This window comes from Lissotriton vulgaris, chromosome 1_1, assembly GCF_964263255.1.
Source record: "Lissotriton vulgaris chromosome 1_1, aLisVul1.2, whole genome shotgun sequence".
In the NCBI taxonomy this organism is placed as follows: Eukaryota; Metazoa; Chordata; class Amphibia; order Caudata; family Salamandridae; genus Lissotriton; species Lissotriton vulgaris.
The window spans coordinates 181,261,541-181,283,066 of NC_141685.1; positions in this window are offsets into that span (position 1 = coordinate 181,261,541).

The window sequence follows — 21,526 nt, forward strand, 5'->3', positions numbered from 1 at the left end:
TACTTCCGGTTTTTGGCACAAATGAAGATAAAATATCACACAGTAATTTAAAAGTGCAATAACCGCACTATAATATTCCAGGTGCCAGCAACGGACAGAATACAATCTCACTGTGCAGACAGGCAACAAATCTTACCCCTTACACGCTGCGCGGTCGCTGCATCGCGTGTTATATACTAGTGGGGAAAGAGAAAGACTAGAGCGTCAACCCCAAGTGCAGTGCGGTCCCGGTTAACATCCGGGTGCCGCCAGGGGCTGAAAACGCTCGAGCAGAGTTAAGGACCAGGTAAGGATTACTTTTAAAAAGGTTAAAACTATTTAGGTGAAATCAGACACCCTTAAAATTATTCAAAGATGTGGTTCATAGAATAGTTCCCTTCCGGTATACTTCCGGCTTTCGGCGCAAATAAAGATAAAATATCACACAGTAGAGGCGTGGCTTAGCCGGCGAGCATGGCGGCCGTCTAGAGCGTGAGCTCCGGCCAGCCTGACATCATCCTTACAGATAATCCTGGCCCTGGGCATCTAAGGGGGCTCATTGCAGGTGGAATCGGCGGCTGTAACCTTGGGCTACGATCGGTGGAGATTGTACCCCGGTAGCTGCCCTGGTGCCGGTGCGGAGAGTCGCGGACACTGCAGGTCCCTGAGGGTCCGGCGGGGCCTAGTGGACCGGGACCTCGAGTTTTGGGAGGGCCCAGTCTGGGCGTGCCTGCTGATGCCAGCGGGGAGTCACACACTGCGCCCATATCATCAGATGAGCTGCGACTTGCGGCGGCGGAGCCCGAAGGACAGATCTGGTGGCAGCAATTTCGCTCGGCGACGCGATTGGTCCGACAGGAATTGGTGAGGCCTACGAGGCCGGGACCTCGAGTTTGGTGTTGCCCGGGCCAAGTGACCCTGCAGAGGATAGCCGGTGGGGGGGCGTGAAGCCCTTCAGAGGACATTGAGTGGTTGGATGCCCCCCTCGCCTCATTACTCCCCTGCTCATAGCTGCAGAGGAGATGCCCTGCTGTCCGACGGGCATTGGTGAGGCGTACGAAGCCGGGACCTCGAGTTTGGCGTTGCTCGGGTGACCCTGCAGGGGCTGGCCAGTGAAGGGGCGTGGAGCCGGTGCCCTCCGGAGGACATTGAGTGGTTGGTGGCCCCCTTGCCTCCTAACACCCCTGCCCATAGCTGGAGAGGCGGCGCCCTGCTGTGGGATCCGTGGACAATTATCGGAGGCGGCCGAGGCGGGGAAGGACCGACATCTTGCTCCCCCCAGCGCCTGCGGCAGTGGCACTTGGCTGGATGGATGTGGACAGAGAGGGACACGACTTGCCTTGAAGTGAGCTGCTGGCCCGTCCAGACCATTCGGAGTGGGTGGCCCCGGCCTGCGCTGTGAGGTGGTGATCCTACTGGTGGCGCACCAAGGTCCCCTGTGAGACACGAGGTGAGCTGTATAGATCCTGGCAATAGTGGTGAATGCTCGGGGGGAAGATCGGGCCCCGGTGGGGTGTACGACTGGTGGTGCCCGGCACAGGTTGAGGCGTGGCGGGGCAGGCTGTGCCCGAAGTGGGTTGTGGGACCCCTGAGAAGACACTGAATGCTGTTGTCACGAAAGGTGTGATACTGTCCGACGATCCGCTGCCTGGCAGAGCGAGGAGAGAGTGTAGGCAGCTGGGTGTGTTACTCCTGCCATAGTTGACCCACTGTGCGGACTTGCCTGCGGTCTACCGGGCCTGTGTCATTAGCCTATCTGGAGTGTGGATTGTACACCGGCCTACGGGGTTCCTGCCTCTTGAAACATCTTGGGGGGCCATGACGCGGGGTGGAGCAGGAGGGGGCCAGGGCAAGCAAGGGCCCATGGACAAATTTACAGGATCGGCGGGCGCTGGGGGCTCCCTATCATCGACACCCGATAACGACTCAAAGGCAAGCTCACCTATGACGACTCTAATATTCTTGTGTTCCCCAACTACACGAGGATGGTGCAACAACAGTGCCAGTCGTTTCAGGTGGCCAAGGCCCGACTTCGGGGCCTCAAGCTCCAGTACGCCCTGCTCTACCCGGCGCGGCTGCGGGTTGTTTTCCAGTCCCGCACTCTGTTCTTTGATACTCCTGAGGAGGTTTTCCACTGGACTGATGAAACGTTTAAAATTCGGGGAATCGGACTCCTCCACCGGCGGTGCCGCCAGGGGGGCGGGGGGGCTCAGGAGTCAACGCAGATGCGCAGAGGATCGCGCTCGACCAGGAGCTCGCGGGCAGGATCGGTCGCCCCACAAGAGGATTCCACACCGGAACAGCAGACGGATGCCCCCTGAATACCATGGGACTCGGAACGTGATTCCGTGCGGAGGCAGGGTACTGATGCCCAGGTGCTCTGATATGACGGGCTGGGACATTGCCCTGGACAATTTGGGTGGGAGGGAGTGACAGCCTAGTTCCTATGGGTTGCCACGTAGGGGTTTCTTGGAGGACGCGGCTTGGGTCCTCCCGTTGGAGGCCTCACCGGGTTCCGACCGCGACAGGTGCTTCCACGTTTGGGAGGTGGGGGGTGGTTGGGGGTTTGGGGTCGGGAGTTTTGGGGGAGGGCTTGGTGGGAATGTGATACAGACTTCTGGGGTTGGGGGGAGGAAGGGGAGGGGGGGGGTCAGTTACTAAGCACAGTGTTGATGTCCTGGTTCACTCGAGTGTGTACTTACCTGTACTTACCTGCTGATCACAGCCCTAGGTCAAGTTGTGTGTTTGCGGCTCGATGGCGGTTGAGGGATCGGAGTCAAGGATGACTATGGCCTGTATGCGTGTTGTGAGTTGGAATGTGAGAGGCATGCTGGACAAATTCAAGAGGAGAGCATTGCTGCGCCTGCTGCGCCTGGGGAAAAGGGAGGGAGCTGACGTGTTGCTGCTGAAAGATACCCACCTGATGGGCACTAAAGTGCTTAGTTTGCGGAGATATGGTTATGACCAAGTCTACCACGCTGGGTTTACACAAGTCTTCCGGGGAGTGGCCATCCTAGTGCATCGAAGGCTGTCCTATGTTCATGAGTCACAGTGGATTGATCCACAGGGTAAATATCTAGTTATTAAGGGTACCATTGGCGCTGAATCATGGGTGATTGGAAGTGTGTATGCTCCCCCCGCTACAATGGGCATTGATTGAGAAGCTCTACAAGGTATGGTCTGAAATCCCTGAGTGTTTAGCGGTGATAGGGGGGGGACTGGAATGACGTCATGCAGTGCAGAATGGACAGATGTAAGCCTGGGGGGGGACAAGTGGTCAACGCACCCACCAAACTGAGCGAGATGACCCGAGGAATGGGATGGGTAGATGTTTGGCGCTATCTACACACACATAGTCGGGAATACACTTATGTCTTGGCAGTGCATAAATCCTTCTCCAGGCTGGACTATATGTTTGTTCTGGCAGCTGGGGTGGGGAGGGTCGAATCGGTCGTTATTTTACCCTGTGGATTATCCGATCACTCACCAGTGGCGGTGACCTTAACATTGGGAAGGGAGAGACAGCCGTTTCGATGGCATCTTTCCGCTTGGTCCTTACAGCAAGAAGACTATCAGGAACATTTGGGGGTGGCTATAGCCCACTACTGGGAAGAGAATTTAGACTCGGTAGCTGATGCATGGATAGCGTGGGAAGCCCTCAAGCCCACATTGCGTGAAGTGGACATTGCCTGGTACTCGGCGGCCCGTAAGAAACGTAGGGAGGGGTTGGTACAGGCCGCAACGAAGGTAAGGGAACTGGAGTCTCGATGAGGCGCGGCAAGTGACGATGGAGGAGTGCAACAGCTACTTCTGGCACAACAGTCCAGAAGGAGGGAGTTGGGGGCAATGTTTACAAGAGACACTTGGTGCTATTGGGCCTCACGGTCGCAAAGAGGGATATAGCTAAAGCCTGGAAAGACCCTTGGGCTCCTAGAGTGATGGTATGGAAGCAAGGCCTTGACTTTTGTATGGGATTGGAACGACCTATCCACGAAGCCAGAGGCTGCCCTAAGAAACATTACAAAATATGGAAACGATGGGCAGAATACAGGGGGATATGGCTGGAGCCGCTGCCACTACCAAGAGACGATGAGGGGCCAGTGGGTGGGTGCCAGGGGGTGATATAGTACACAAGGTTGTTGTATGTTTATTTTACTTCTGTGCTACGTAGGGACTTAGCAACACTGTGCGGGGGGTGCAACTGGGGCAGGGTGGGAGTTCTGGTGGGGGAGGACTTGTTGGGTGGAGGGTTGTTGGGGGGATAATATAATAAATTGTACAGATCGTATTTACTGGTGGAAATATTTGATTGCAGTGCCTCCGGGGTTCGGAGTGCTGTGGTGATATTGTGATCTTTCAATAAAAAGAGTTGTTAAAAAAAATACATATATCACACAGTAATTTAAAAGTGCAATAACCACACTATAATATTCCTTAGAGGAAAGAACATTTATAAAGATGCCCATGCTTAATTCCAACCAAATAAATTTGGTTTAAATCGTCTAATACAAGATAACTTAGCAGCAAAACAAATTTACAAGGGGCTGGGATCATAAGACTGAGTATCTAGCAGCAAAAAACATTTGAAAAAGTGTACATGCTTAATTGTAAACATAATAAATCAGTCATGAGGTCGAAAAAAAGTGCAAGTGCTCTGTACATCCTTTCTAAAAAGATCTTTACCAACCAGTAACTAGCAGCAGGAATTTTTTTGTAAACGTGCACATACACTATTGTAAATATAACTAATCGGTCATAAAGATCAAAAGGTCAAAATAAAGTACAAGTGCTGTAAATATACATATTTAAGAAGATCTTTACGACCTTAATATATGTTTAAAAATTGTTTTAAAAAACTAAAAAATTTAAAACACATCAGTTCAGATGGGGGGAACAGCAGGCAATTTCGGGCCTGTTCTGCTGTAGTAATATTGTACTTTAAAAAACAATTCCTTAAATGTCTACGACGTGTTGAGTGTAATGCGGGACAAACAAATAAAACATGATTCAAATCTTGTATACAGGAATTACATAGCTGACAATACCTTTCATGTCTCGGAATACCCTCCCAAGATCCTGTTACGATTCTTTGGGAGATTAAATTCAATCTCAGTAGCAAAATTACCCTACGCACTCCATGTTTAAGATTCCATAAGACATAAGGTTGGGGATTTTTGACTATACTACTCCCCACAATACAATCAATGTTTCTGTTCTCTGAGCACATTTTAATATCTCTTTCACGAGAAACCATGTATATTGTTTTCTTAATTATACTCTTCAAGTCATGTTTTGCAAAGAACCACTGCCCTATCCTTATCCAAACCAAACATTGATAATGCTTTTAAATTATTCCTAAAAATTGCACTTTTTTCTTTCATATTTACAAATATTTCTCTGTACAACTCTACCCTCAGCGAATTCTCAGGGCTACTTATCATTGTGTTACACCATCTTAAGCACCCGGCCATTGATAGCACATATGTTGACAGGAGACCAAATTCGAGCCTAAGCACTGCAATCGGTGCCACATGATTCAAATTACATATTTGGCGCCAGATTTTTCCTTCCACTTTCTCAAATTTGGCCCACTCTTGAGCGTCTATTGTTTCACTGGCGTAGCTCAGGGTTGGTGGAATCTTTATTTTATAAACTGAAATAATGTGTGAGAAATGTCTTTTCCCACAGTATGTGTACAGATGGTTAATTGCATAGGCTTGTGAAATCGCTTTACCTTTGCAATGATTCATATATCTATTAGCTGAGCACCTATTTGGAAATATTTTTCCTAAGTATGGATAAAATTTTACTACTTACAATTTTTCTTTTCCCAGAAACCAATTCAAATTTTTCTGACTTTACAACATTGATAACTAAAAATCATAACTTTGCTTTTTAAAATATACATTTTTAAATATTACTCTTCTGTATACCTAATTAACTCAGCTAGACGTCTTTGCAACCCAATTGGAGTTAAATCCATTATTATCGCAACATCTGCATGTAACAGACAGCTCAATTTTAAATTTCTAATTTAGGGGGATCCCCTTTACTAAGCCCCACTCTTCTTAGCAAATCATTAATTTAAATGGAAAAGAGTGAGGGGGCCAAAAGGCACCCCTGCTTCAACCCATTATAAGTTACTATTTTTTTTCAAGAGACCTTATGTTCCTCCCAATAAAACCTTAGTCCAGGTAGAAGAGTGGAGAGCAACTATTAATCTTAAAAGATTCCCTGGTATCCCCATAGTGACCAATTTCCTCCACAGCTTTCCCTGATCTCCCCTATCGAATGCTGTGGAGAAATCTATAAACGCTGAGTATAACGGTACACCCCGACTTACTGGATATTTTTCAGTTAAAGTTTGCAAAATAGAAATATTATCCAGTGTGCCACTATTCTTACAGAATCCTGTTTGTTCCAACGGGATACAATTATTTCCAAACGCCCATTCTTGAAGATGAATGAGAATACTCTTTGCAAACAGTTTCCCAGTTGCATCCAGGAGCGAAATCTGTCTAAAACTGGCCGGGCAATTTTTTGGGCTTTTCTTATATAACGGAACTAATATACTTCCCTTCCAGGATTGTGGAATATCCCCATAGGCATAACAATGGAAAAACAACTGATGTAAACATGTTGCCCATTCTTCACAATCCTGTTTTATTATAGCTACTGGTACATCATCTGGGCCCATTGCACTAGCGTATCTTTCCCCTTTGATGTAACCTACAATCTCCATGCGTGTTGGTGCACCATAATCACCCCCTGTAGTTGGAACGGAAGTAAGCTCTTCGATCTTTCCAACTATTGGATTTAAGGCATAGAGCTGGGAAATGTATATGGACCATTCTGCTTCTGGGATTAAAATGGGGTTTGACTTCTCTCTCCCATCACAAAATGTAGGGATCAGTGCCCAATACTTCCTAGTATCCCCAGACGGAGCCACCTTTCGAAGTCTAACCCATTTTTCGTCTTCAGCACTCCTTCGATCCAATGCTATTTTCCTTTTCTGTACCTGTTTTAGCCTACTTATTTCTCTCTGCCTCTGTGTCGTGGGCTCCCTAAATTGGTCTCTAATTAAACCATTAATTTCCTGATTCAGTTTTTTAATTTCCCATGGTATTATTACTAATGGAATATCACTAAAAACTTGCTTCTTTCTTCCAAAAGTTCTAATTGCAGCCAAGACTCTCTCGAACCTCTGAACCGGTGTTTCTTGACTGGGACTAAAAGCAGTAGTCTCAAAAACCCTCTTAAAATTTGGGAGCAAATTATTTGACCAGCAGGTACGCCCATTATTTCGATTGTAAGAGAAATTTTAATTCCTCTGATTCCAAAGTTCAGGCTTCACAATTTTTATGTCCATATTTGCAACTAAAATATTATTGTCACTCAAATTTTTGGCAGATACCTTGAACTGTATACATGCATTAAATAATTGAAAGGAAATCAATTAAAGAGTGACCATATGCCCCATGAAAGGTGTAAGCTGCGGGGATGTCCTCTGGGAATCTACCATTTAATATTACAAGGTCTAAATTTCTAAGATTTTGCAAAAGTAATAGGCCTTGTTTATCCGACTTTAATTGGACCGGCAGTACAGAATCTGGGACAGCCCATACCTCCTCCAGTTTCGGATTGGAAAAAGACATGACTGCACTGTTGCTTAATTTGGCATTAAAATCACCTACCATCATTATACGTGAGCATTCTTCACTGTTACCTAATCTTTGCACAAAAGTGCAAATAGAGTCGACCAGTACATTTGACGCTCTCCCGGGGGGATATACACATTTACCAATAAAAAGAAATCGCTTGCCCCAAGTTATCCTCACCTATCCTCAGCTTTGCTCCAATACAGCATTTTGAACGATGATTATAGATCACAGGATCCCATGCTATGTCACAGCAAAGTAAAATAGCTAAACCTCCACTAGCGTTCCCTTTTACAGATTTTTTTGCTGTACTGCAGTACACATAGAAATTCTCAAACTGAAACTCTTCCCCCAACCACGTTTCCTGAAGGCAGATTATCTTGGGGTCTAATTCTACTAATGATTTCGGCTTGTGACTCGATTTTCCTACCCCCGCCACATTCCAGGATGGGATGTTTTCCAATTGGCTACCCGGCACTATGGGCTTTGTGGTAGATGTTTTTGACCCATTCAGAGTACCTGCAACCCAACTCCACTTTGCTACCTCATCCTCCCCATTAGCACTGGGGGGCCATCGGATTTCAGGTGCTAAAATAATAATTTCTCTATCACCTAGGTTTCTTCCTACCGTTATTTCTATATCTTTAAGATTTATAAGGATATTTACACCCCTTTTATTAGAGAATCCATACCCTTACATCTGATGAATCGTTCCAAAGCTTTCTGATGGAACTAGGCAAGGGGGTACACTAGGGATCACATCTATACCTCTTTTCCTAAAACAGCCTGCATTAGCTATAACCAGTGCTGACACTACCCCTGATAAAAATGTAGCTCTAGTGCTTGGGGGAGAGCTCCTCCAGTCTAAATAGACCAACTCAATATCTTTACTAGTTATTAGCCCCAAATCCTCTATTTCGGTTAATATCTGTAGGAGGGCACGTCTATTCAATAACATTGGATCAGTTTCAAACAAAAATTAAGTTCCTGCTCACTTGCCCGACTCCTGGTCCGGTATTCCTTATTGGTTTATTACCAGGCTGTCCTAAGACTAAATCTCTCTCTAACTCACCCCCTTTACTGTTAAAAACTGTAAGTGGGTTCCCCCACAACTGTCCACTGGCTGGACTCATCCCTCGCTGGGAAAATATCCTGCCCACAGGAATGTAGTGTGACCTCCTGAAGCTACGTATTGATCTCTTACAGGTTCACCTAAATTATCCATTACACTTCGTAATATTGGGTCTCTGCTTGTATAATTTATCACACTTTTATCCTGGCCCTCTTGACACGGTGGGGCAATCAGCACCGGATTTGAACAGATCGACCGATTATCACTATCTTGCCCCCTTTTCTTTCTTACCCGTATTCAATCTAAATTGCCCCATAGTTCCTGTGTCCTTTCTACTAGGAGGAGAATTTGTGCTATTTACTTCCTCACTTACTGGAAGAAACCGTAATTTTTTCTGTTTTAGTTTAGGGAAACATCGATTCCTAATCTTCTCCCTCTACGACCATTTCTAGAGCTACCATCACTCACTACTGGGATTTCCCCTAAGGGTACACTATCTAAGGTATTAGCTATTTCTTCAGTTAGATGTAGACTTGGATTATTTGAACTACCTTTTTTAAAACTAGGGTAAACTCCTAATGGGTGAGGTACTTGTGAGAATTTAGCCTGGCATTTGATGTCCACTAGTTCTAGTGATTTAAGGAGAAACAAAGGTCCTTAGTATATCTAGAATCAATATTGAGATAAAATATAGGCCACAATGGGAACTATATTTGTCCACTGCGCAGCCGGACAGGGTATTTTATTTTCAATCAATGAAAACACATATAAAAGGATGTTAGTAAGGCACAGTCCTGTACCATACTGGGGACAAACAAGGAAGGGGAGTTTACAGGCAAAGGGGGAGCATTATTGGCCACTTTAAAGTCAGTGTTAGTTTCAAGTAATGCCAAACAAGTGCTAGACACAACAGTATTCACACATAATAGTCAGGTTGTGAAAACACTTATAAAAAGTCGACGTTTCGATCCCTTATGCTCTAATACGTGGGACCATCATCAGGACTGACATTTAAACATTTGCCTGCCTGGAATAGTCATTTTACAACCGCCCTGGTCGGCAAGTTGTGGCTCAGGGGTTAAAAGGGTTTTGTTGTTAAGGAAATAGCAGGTGTAGTTGGGCCTCCTGACAATGCTTGTGCCGATTCCTGGAGCCCGGCAGATTTTCGATATTACAGTGCTTAAACCCAGATCAGTTGACTGGGGGTGAGTGTTTGATTTGTGCCGATTCCTGGAGCCCGGCAGATTTTCGATATTACAGTGCTTAAACCCAGAGTTAAACCCAGTGCTTAAGCCCTAAGTTGGCGAACAAAGCGATACAGGAGGCATCAACTATTGAGGCTTCACCTTGGATACCCCTACCCATTGGAGTAACACTGGAGGAAGGCTATGAAGGGCTTTCCAATAGTAAAGGAGGAAAAGCCCCAGGCCCGGACGGGGTTCCCATTGACCTGCTAAAAGATGAACCGAATTTGTGGGTCCCCATCCTGGTGAGGATCTTTAACTGCACTGCAGACAACTTCCCTCCTTCTTGGGGCCAATCAGTTATAATTCCCCTATTCAAGAAAGGCAGCAAATCCGAGGCCTCCAACTACCGGCCGATTTCTCTGCTGGATGCCTCCGTGAAGGTCATGAGCAGGATTCTGCTTAAAAGATTAGAAACTTGGGCAACTGATTCGAATATTTTAACTAAAGTGCAATATGGTTTCCGGAAAGGTATGGGCACTCTGGAACAGTGTGTAAATTTGGACCTTATCATTAACAAATATACTGTGGCCAAAAACGGCAACCTTTTTTTATGTTTTGCTGATCTGAGCAGCGCGTTTGATTTAGTTAACCATGCTATTCTTTGGGAGGTTTTGCTAGAGTCTGGGGCTCCGAAGGAAATTGTCCACTTTTTAGCCAGGCTTTATGAAAAACTCTCTTGCAAGGTCCGTTATGGCACACTAGGCGAATGTACCCCATTTCTCAAAGTTTCAAGGGGAATTCGCCAGGGATGCGTTTTGGCCCCTCTTTTATTTTCCCTTTTTATTAATGGCGTTGACCGTACCCTGGTTGATATTCCCGCGGATGCCCCTTTGATTGGAGGAAAACCTGTCCCACTTTTACTTTATGCGGACGATGCTGTTCTTTTATCCCGCACTCAGATTGGCCTCCAGCGCCTAATCAATAGTTTTATGTTGTTTATCCAAAATAGGAGGCTCTGTGTGAACAAATCTAAGACGTACGTTATGTCATGCCGGCAGGCCGCAAATAAGATGAAGCATAGTTTCTTCCTGGACAGTGATAAAATGACACATGTTAAAACTTTCTGTTATTTGGGAGCCACTTATGCTAACAGTGGATCTTGGACTTCTGAATTTGATAATATCAGATTGAAAATGCTGAGGACCACCAGCAGCATATTTTGATTTGCCACTAAACTTGGATCGAGAAGCATCCCAGATATGACCAATATATATAATGTTCGTTGTGTCTCTTCTGCACTGTACGGGGCAGGTGTATGGGGCCATAGCGAAGGCCCATCGCTCCAAACTGATGAAAATAAGTTTTTAAAGAGATTGCTATGTGTTCCTTCGTCCGCCTCTGTACAACTGATCCATGACGAGGTAGGGATCGAGTTTATATCTGACTTAGCAGCCGTTCGGCCACTCTTACTGTGGCGTTCTATTTGGGCTAAGCCAGAGACTCGATTCACTCAAGAGATTATTCTTGATTGTATAGGTTTGGACCACTCAACACGTATACAGTGGCTGAGATACATTCAATCCTGGTATAATCTTTTATTTGATATCGATGTCCTTCTTGATCCAGAGCTGGCAGTCGCCATTCCCAAAAAAGAAATTAAGCAAACGTTTTTAAATTTTAAAAAGGCTGAGCGAGACAAAGTGCATGGTAAGTTAGCCACCGTGAAGTTCTATAAGGACCTGAATTTAACTCCGGGGCTTCAATCTTACCTTGTGAACGTGACTCACCCATCTCACCAATTTGTATTAACCCGTGTCAGATTGGGTATCGTACACCACCTTGTTGCGTTCCCAATCCAGAAAGTTAGATCTGAGACTCCCTGCCCGTGCGACAATACTTCACGCCAGAGCTGTTGCCACTTTTTACTTTTCTGTAAATTTTATCATTTATTTAGGGTAAAGTACCTTAAACCCATTTTTATAAAATATAACACCAGATCAACAAAGACTGCATTGATATTATTATCCTCCCTGGAGAATGTGGATATTTGCTTTTTCTTGGCCACTTTTATCTTGAAATGTACAGCTGCCAGAAAAAGTATAGTGCTGTAACACCCTTATACATACCTGTCTGTACTGAACGACTTGTATATGTTGTATACAAAATATTTTAACATTGTATTTTGCTAATTTTATACTTTTCTTGAGATGTACAGCTGCCAGGAATTGTATAGTGCCGATACTATTTTACACATTCCTGTCTGTACATAAAAGTTTTATAAAAGTTTCGCAAATATGGAACTATCATTTATGTTTTATGTCCACAGTATGTATTGTATGGTCCTTTTCATACTCTAAATTTATCCTTTCATGCCCATTTGAGCCGTCCGGACCTTGCTTTGCTTCAATGTACAGCTGCCAGGAAACCACACTTGGTGTGTTAAATACATTGATTTTCCTGTCTGTACACATTTGATTCTTTTATATAAACCTCAGATTGTTTATATTTTTTAACTATGAACTGTTGCCCACTAACTGATGTATATGTTTCGTATGGTCGTTTTTATGCACAACCCTTATGAACCTTTTGAGTCATTTTGTATATATAAGGTTTTGTATTTTTAATGTTTGCTTGTATGATTTGTATTTTCAAATCGAATAAAAGCTTATGAATTGAATTGAATTGAATTGAGTCCCTTGCTCACTTGGCCACTGGATTCAAGATAGCCTGGCTGATGAGGATTATGAATCCGAAACTGGTCCCAGGATGCTTGTTTCCGGTCCAGGGAAGGCATGGCTTGGCAGTTCGGGCTGGACTGTTCCCATGAGGCACAGGGTTAGACTCATTTGCATATGGCCATGTCTGAACTGGGGTGGCTGAGTGAGCTGAAGAATGGTGATGGATTAAACCCAGATCAGTTGACTGGGGGTGAGTGTTTGATTTGCTTAAACGCTCCGTCCATCATCCCCTTTTGTATCGCTGTGTTCGCCCTAAGTTGGCAGGGTATGCTCAGACGTGAGTCCCTTGCTCACTTGGCCACTGGATTCAAGATAGCCTGGCTGATGAGGATTATGAATCCGAAACCGGTCCCAGGATGCTTGTTTCGGTCCAGGGAATGCATGGCTTGGCAGTTCGGGCTGGACTATTCCCATGAAGCACAGGGTTAGACTCATTTGCATATGGCCATGTCTGAACAGGGGTGGCGGAGTGAGCTAAAGAATGGTAATGGATTAAACCCAGACCAGTTGACTGGGGGTGAGTGTTTGATTTGCTCAAACGCTCTGTCCATCATCCCCCTTTTGTATCGCTTTGTTCTCAATCATGGGGACACAGAGTCCCTTCTGTCGTCTCCCTCAGGGATTCAAGAATAGTCCTGGGTTATTCTAAGCGAGGGTAACAGAGTTACCACAAACCTATGATGATGAAGCATTGTCATATGTCGATGACATCTATCTGACAGATGATGACTTGGATAGGCACTTGAACAGGGTAAACACCATTATATTGGGCGTCGCCTCTGAAGGGTATAAATTCAATTTTAAGAAATCAAATATTGCCCACCTCAATGTCCATTTTTTAGGATACGAACTTTCAAGTGAAGGCAAAAGACTGGCAGCAAACTTTCTAGAGAAATGAGCGCTGCTCCAACCTCCAAAAATGCTGAAAAACTTAGTCGATTCTAGGTTTCCTGAATTTCGGAAGAAATTACATTCTAAATTACGCAGAAAGGGCAAAACCTCTCTAAGCATTAATCAAACCTGATTTTAAAACAGTTAATTGGACCCAAAAACACACTGCAATTTTGCGTTCATTGCAAACAGAGATGTTAGTGACAAAACATTTGCAAACACGTGTAAGCATACGCAACTTAGTGATCCGAATCATTTCAGGACAATGCGGATTCACGTACTTAACTTTTAACGAAGGTGAAAAAGTACCAATAGCTTACAAATCACATTTGTACACACAAGCAGAAATGAAATTCACTTCTACAGAAAAAATTCTTACAGCCGTTCAAACTGCTGTAGCGAAAGAGAAAGACCTCGCACAGGGTAAGCGCATTATGGTCTTTACACCTGTACCTGCCTTAGAGGCAGTGACAAAAGCGAGCATTCCTAATGCTAAAGCTTTACATCTGAGATGGATACAATGGGTTAAATTCTCTTGCTGCAACAGACGTTGACTATATTTTTGAGCCTTATTTGAAAACACAAGCATTTTTACGATACAAACAAGAATGTCCTCTGCCTACTGAAATTCTGCCTCTAGAACAGTATGAATGTATCATTTATAGTGACAGATCGGCTCAACCCGCTACGGAGGGTAAACAAGCCTATAGTGCGGCCTGCACGATCGTTAAAGGTTGTTGCCACAATGGCAAATTCCGACCAATGGTTACTAAAACTCAATCTCTAGGAGATTGTACAGCTCAGCGAGCTGAACTACAAGCATTCAAGATGGCGCTTGAGAATACTGACCACGAATTCCCCACACTCATAGTGTGCGATTCGCATTATTGTGTTCAATCTTACAATGAATACTTCCAAAACTGGATTCAAAACGGTTACAAAGATGCAAAGAGTGGCACAATTAAGCATAAGTTGCTTTGGGAACAAGTTGTTCAGTTACGACAAGAACTACAAAACACTCATGTGATACATAGGCTGAGTCATCAACGGAATGCGTTCACATTGCAGGGAATTAATTGGCTGATGAAGCCGCGAAGGCAGCTGTGCAAACGGCTTCCGTAGCTGCAATCACTCGTTCAAAAACAAAAATAAACGGCAAAATAATGTTGGCTGTCAATGCTTCAAGCAAAGACAGTGGTAAACATTTCCAAAAGGGTTTCCACTCAAATATTCATATATAACTGATGCGAACAATGTTCCGTTTGCTCAAATCCCTGGAGTGGGGGATAGACTAATTTCAAACATGAAACATAGATGTCTGATGTCTCTATGGTTCTGCGTTAGCAGAGATGGTGTTAGGCGTAACTTTTGGTGTGGAGCTAGAGAGAGTTCTAACAGTGTGGTGAACTACGGTTGGCGTGCCCATGTGGGAGCTACCAGGATTAATTTGAGAGACTGTTGTGTGAGCTTGCGTACTACTAGTGGTATTAGTGGTATTGGCGGAAAAGCGTACGCAAATCTACCCGACCAGTTCATCCATATCGCCTTGCCCTTGGACAGCGGGCGTGGAAACCTGGCGGCGAAGGTTGGGCATTTTGCGTTTTCATGTGTGGCGAACAGATCTATGTCTGGATGCCCCCACTTATGAAAGAATGGTTGAAGAACTTGCAGATGTAGTTCCCATTCGTGAATTTGTTGTGTCTGCCGACTCAACAGATCGGCTATCTGATTGTGAACTCCTGGAAGGTGCTCTGCCAACAGATATATGTTTGATGGAATGGCCCATCTCCAAATGTTCTGTGCGAGCTGGGACAGTTGTAGAGAGCGCCCCCCCCCCCCTGTTTTTGTATATAATACATGGCTGTCATGTTGTCCGTCCGGATTAAGACAGCTTTGTTTTGTACTTGAAGTTGGAATGTTTTGAGTGCTAGGAATATTGCTAGCAGCTCTAGATGGTTGATATGGAGCAGTCTTTGTTGAGTGGTCCATTGCCCTTGACTTGTATGATGTAGGAGATGGGCTCCCCATCCTGTGAGAGATGCGTCTGCTGTGAGTACTATTTGTGGAACTGGTTCGAAAAACGGTCGCCCCTTTGTCAAGTTTGTGGTGTTCTACCACTGCAGAGAGCGATGTGTGCGGCTGTCTACCAACACCAGGTCTGTTAGTTGCCCTTGAGCCTGGCTCCATTGTTGTGCTAGACATTCCTGTAACGGACGCATCTGCAGTCTTGCATATGGTACTATGAAAATGCAAGATGCCTTCATGCCTATCAGTCTGGCTTGCAGAGATGGTTGATGTTGGAAGACTGTGACTAAGGACTGAATGCTCTGTATTGTTGCTGGACTGGGATATGCTAGAGCTGTTGACATGTTTATTGTAGCCCCTAGATACTGATGTATATGAGAGGGTTACAGGTGTGACTTGGTGTAGTTGTTAGACCCGGCCTCGTGGCATGGTCCTCCCTGACCCGTGCACCACACCAGACCCCTGATTAGCACGGTCTACCCGACCCACCCCACACATGATCCCACACAGAACCCTGAGCTGCCCCCATCCTTCCCTCCATCTTCCCGACACCGGACGCCTTCCAAACCCCATCGGCCACGCGGCCTCTGGTGACCATGCCCTGCATCTAAGATGGCCGCCCTGGGCCCCAGGGTGACCCAGGCCTAGTCGCGCCAGGCCCGGCTGGGGAGTAGAGAGCTCCCTGTGAGTGAGAGAGGGAGGAGTAGTTTCAGTAACACCTCTGGCCTCCTCTCGAGAGATGGGTTTCGATCGCCCCTCCGGCCTCCCTGAGGGCTGGCTCCATGCCTGCTGCGTGTCTGGGATCCCTCCAGACCCCGACTTGAAAGGATCAAAGGGCCGCGAGGCAGGAAACGCCAACAAATGACCCCCAGGTGCCAAGGCCCCTGCCTGCGAGGAGTCCGGACATCAAAGAGGAGTCGACCTATAACAAGGGGTGCTCTGGGACTATCAGGGAGATTGAATCCTGGAACGAGGAGAGCCCTGGTGACGTGGTCGCGGGTGAACGGAACATCGAAGAGAAACTATCGGAACCTTGGTGAGCCCTGCAGACATCGTCGCGGCTACCACCTGGCAGAGACAAACTTTTGCCTGCTTCATCTGAGCCCTGCTGACATCGTTGCGGCTCCTCTTGTTAGAGACGGACTTCTACCTGCATCATCTGAGCCCTGCTGACGTGGTCGCGTCTCCCCTGGCAACCTTGAGAACTCTGAGACCTGCTGATCGAATCGCAGCTCCTTGAAGATCGTAAGACCTCCGTCACCCTTGCTCGAGCCCTGCAGACTTGGTCGCGGCTCAGAGACTATTCTGGTCCGGCTGGACCCCAAAGATTGTATCGTATCCCCCGGCTCGAGGATTGAGAGCTGTGCGCCGGATACGCACCTGCATTGACCCTGATCTTAAGACTGTCCCGCTACCCCTACCCCTACCGAGACTCTTGTGAGCCCTTGCTCTATTTTGTATGTATACAAATCTTGCAGATCGTAAAGATCCTGATACCTTGCTAGATAAAGAATACGTTCTTCAGAACCTACGGTGTGGTGTCTCTTTGTCGAGTGGTGCTAGCTCAGCACGTACGATCCTAGATACGAGGCCCTGCCCAGAAGGGTCTCCCGCCAGTACTCGGCTGCATTCCTAGGAGAGGTGGGTCACAGGGTAACCAGGTACATATTCTGTCCTCCCCTGAGACTGCCCCTTCTAACAGTAGTTGATTGTGAACCCTAAGTCGTGCAATGTTTGAATTGTTTGATGTGTATGTTGAACACACTGATTGAATGACTTGGCTTTTATGAGCCAATCGTCTAGATAAGGGAAGACATGTATTTGTTGTCTCCTTAGATGTGCTGCTACTACTGCTAGGCATTTTGTAAATGCTCTTGGTGCTGATGTAACTCCGAATGGTAGGACTTTGAATTGATAATGTTGTCCTTCTAGTACAAACCGTAGATACTTCCTGTGAGCAGGATACATAGGAATGTGAAAGTAGGCGTTGTTTAGATCTAGGGCCCGATGTAGGTAATTCCATTTTACCGATTCTAAAATACCGAATTTTACTGATTCGGTATTTTAGAATCGGTAAATGGAATGTAGTAAAAAATTCGGTAATTTTTACCGAATCAGTAAAATTCTGTATTTACCGATTCGATAATTTTACCGATCGGTATTTGCTATTGAATCCTATGGGCCTTGAAGCCCATAGGATTCAATAGCAAATACCGATCAGTAAAATTACCGAATCGGTAAATTTACCGATTTGACAGGGGGAACAGGGTGTCACTTTGACACCCTGTTGCACCCCTGTTTCAGGCTTGTGTACCATGTGGCACACATACATGCCCTAAGGGCATGTCTGTGTGTCACATGGCACAGGTGTACATGCACACATGTGCATGTACACCTGAATTCGGTATTTTACCACCCAATTGCATTGGGTGGTAAAATTCCGAATAATGAAGGCCTGTAGCACTGTTAAAAGTGCTACCTAAATATGAAAAACACATATTCGGTAATTTTACCGATCGGTAAATTTACAGAATCTGTAAATTTACCGATTCTGTAATTTTACCAATCGGTAAAATTACCGATCGGTAAAATTACCGATCGGTAAAATTACCAATTCCAATTCAAACAGGTCTTTATTCGATTTGCATCATAAAAGACAAAATACATAAAAATACAGTTCATACAATTTAGTAAATAAGATAATAAATACTTTACAGTTTAAAACCGAATTAAAAAAGGTATTACATTTAAGCAATTATGTAAAAAGACCCATAATGACTTATAAGCAATACTATGTTACAATTAAAAACACATAAAAGGATGTAACATAGGACCTTCATTTTTCCAAATTGCGACTACGTAATGACCAGGCCCAGCTCAGGAATTTTGCTACACCAATAACGATAAGGGGAGTAGTATCAGTTTTTAAGATCCTGATAGCTGCAATAGCAGATCTGGTGCCTAATGAGCGGCAAACCGGTGTAAGCCAAATTTTTCTGGGTATCAAATACATGGGGCAGCAGAAGAATATGTGTTCAATATTCTCTACTGCTGCCTCACAGAAAGGACATTTATCACTGCCCCCCGAGGACCAGGAGTGCGTTAGCCCCCGCACAGGTAACGAGCCAACTCATAATTGGTGGTACAATTTACGATCTTTCGGCTTGGTTATTAAGTCCCAATAGGCCTGTGTGACCGAATATGTGTGTATTTTGGCACCCTACATCTCCATAGCCCAATACCGGTCGGAAACGGCTGAAAATCGGTATTTTCGTCTGTTTCCGACCGGTATTGGGCCACCTACATCTGGCCCCTAGTGTTGTAAGGAAATCGCCTTGTTGCAGCAGTGGGAGCACTTGTTGTAAAGTGATCATGTGAAAATGATCTGATTTTATGTAATGATTGAGGAGCCTGATGTCTAGAATTGGTCTTAGTGTCCCATCTTTCTTGGGTATTACAAAATACTGCGAGTAAACCCCTGTTCCTTGGTGTTGTAAAGGAACTATTTCTATTTCGTCCTTTTGAAGAAGTGACAGGACTTCTTGTTTGAGCAGAGTAAGGTGTTCTGCCGACATTGGACGCTGTCTGGGTGGTATGTGTGGAGGGGTTGCAGTAAGTTCCAGGCAGTAGCCAGACTGCATAATTTGTCTTACCCACTTGTCTGTTGTGATGGAATTCCAGACAGGTAGGAACTGTGTTAATCTGCCCCCCACAGGAGTGGAATGCTGTTGGGGGAGCAGAGGAAAGTCACTGTTTTGTGTTTGAGGAGGTTCGATTATTGTTGTTACCCTGACCTCTTCCTTTGTTGTTGTTTCCTCTATATCCTCCTCTAAAATATCCTTTGTTAGAGGATGTTTGTGTGTTTGATTTGAAGGATGTTGTATTGTCTGCACCAGACTGTTTGGAGCCTCCCCTGAAGAAGGAGCAACGAAAGGAACTTTTAGCTTGTGTGGACTGTAAAGCTCCCATAGATTTGGCAGTATATGTATCCTTCTTCATCTTTTCAAGTGCTGTGTCTACCTCTGGTCCGAACAATTGTTTTTGATTAAATGGCTGATTTAAAATGGTAGTTTGCACTTCCTGTTTAAATCCTGAAATGTGTAGCCACGCATGTCTTCTAAGTATGACACTAGTGTTGACAGCTCTGGATGCAGTGTCTGCCACATTAAGTGCACACTTGATTGAGGCATTGGAAATTAACTTGCCTTCTTGTATAAGGTCGTTTGCCTGTGCCTTATATTGATCAGGTAGATGTTCCAGTAGTTTCTCTAACTGATCATAATGAGTCCTATCATATCTTGAGAGGAGGGCTTGTGTGTTAGCTATACGCCATATGTTAGAAGCTTGCGCAGCTATTATTTTGCCTGAAGCATCTGTTACTTTAGATTCTTTGTCAGGGGGGGGTGTCTCCCCTGACATTTGTGAATTTGCCCTTTTCCTAGCATTTGATACAACTAGTGAATCTAATGGTAGTTGTCCTTTAATGTAGGCTGGATCTGCAGATGCAGGCCTATATTTTTGCTCAATTCTAGGGTTTAGGATCCTAATACGTACAGGGTCTTTAAATATCTCTGGAGCGTGATTAATGACCCCTTTAATCATAGGAAGAATTTGAACAGACCTTTGCGATTGTTCAAATGTGTCTAAAAGAAAATCTTCCTCTGCCGCATCAGAGTGCATAGTGACTCCCTGGTAAATGGCAGCTCTGTTCAGCAGGTGTCCAAAACTAATATTATCTTCTGAGGGAGAAGGCTTGGATGGGTATGACTGTGGGTCAGGAATATCTGGTGCATCCTGTGGGTTCGGGTACTCCCAGTCTGTATCATCTATAGGGTATGGGAAGGGCTCATCTGGGTCTATCCCTCTTCCTAAACTATACTCATCATCATTTTGAGGTGAGTGTGAAGACAGAAGAGGAGAATATGAAGGGGAAAACTGGTGAATTGTTAAGAGGAACATGGGATGAAGGAGAAGGAAGTATAGGAGAAGAAGGGTGCATAGGAGATGTGGCAGAGTCCTTCTTCTTGGCAGGTACTACTGTTGTGGGTGTTGTATCTGCCTTCCTCTTCTTGTGTGGTATAGTGGATACAGCACCTGTCTTTGGGTCAATGTAGATCTTCTTTTGCAGAGGATCAGGTTGGAAAAGTTCTTCTCCTTGTGTAACCTTTGTCGGCGCCGATATTTTCAGATCCAAACGAGGTTGCTGCTTGTCTTTAGCCTCAGGAGGTGTTACAGTGTCCTTTGGCGTAGTTTTCATCACAGAAGGTGTTGTTTTCGGTGTGGTAGGCTGTTTCGAGCGCTTGGGTGCATCGGAATCAGACCTTGTTGGTTTCGATACCGAAAGTGATGGCTTCGGAGTGGAAGCTGGTCTTGTCTGCTTCGAGGCGTCAGATGCTGGCTTCGCACCTTTGTCTTTAGAAGTCAACGGAGCAGAGACTTCTTTCGGTTTCGGTGCCGATGGAGCTGGTGGGATCGGCACGTGCGGGGCTTGCTCGGTAAGGAGCTGCCGGAAGGCTTACTTATTTTCTTCGGAGCCGGGCTCGATGGCGGGGCTTTCGAAGAGATTTTTCGGTCTCGACTGGGCCCAGGAGGCGGAGTGTTGTCCTTTGCCTTCGCTATGGGTGCTGTGTGTGGTGCAGGGGCAATAGTACTCACGCGCTAACCCAATGGTATGGAGTCATCTGAGTTGTCTGCGTCCGATACGACGATTTGGAGATCATCGGAATCCTCTTCGGGAACGAGCGGAACCTCCTCGTCGAAGATATCCACCGGTTCCGGAGCTGATCTCTGCATGTCGTGTCGATGGGCCCTCCGATCTCGGATGGTTTTCTTGGATCAAAAGGATGCGCAGGTTGTACTGCTGGGTTTGTCGTGTTCTGGCGATAAGCACAGGTTACAGACCACGTGGCGGTCACTGCATGGAAACTTTGCTCACACACGGGCATTTCTTGAATGGCGTCCTTTCCATGAGGTGTA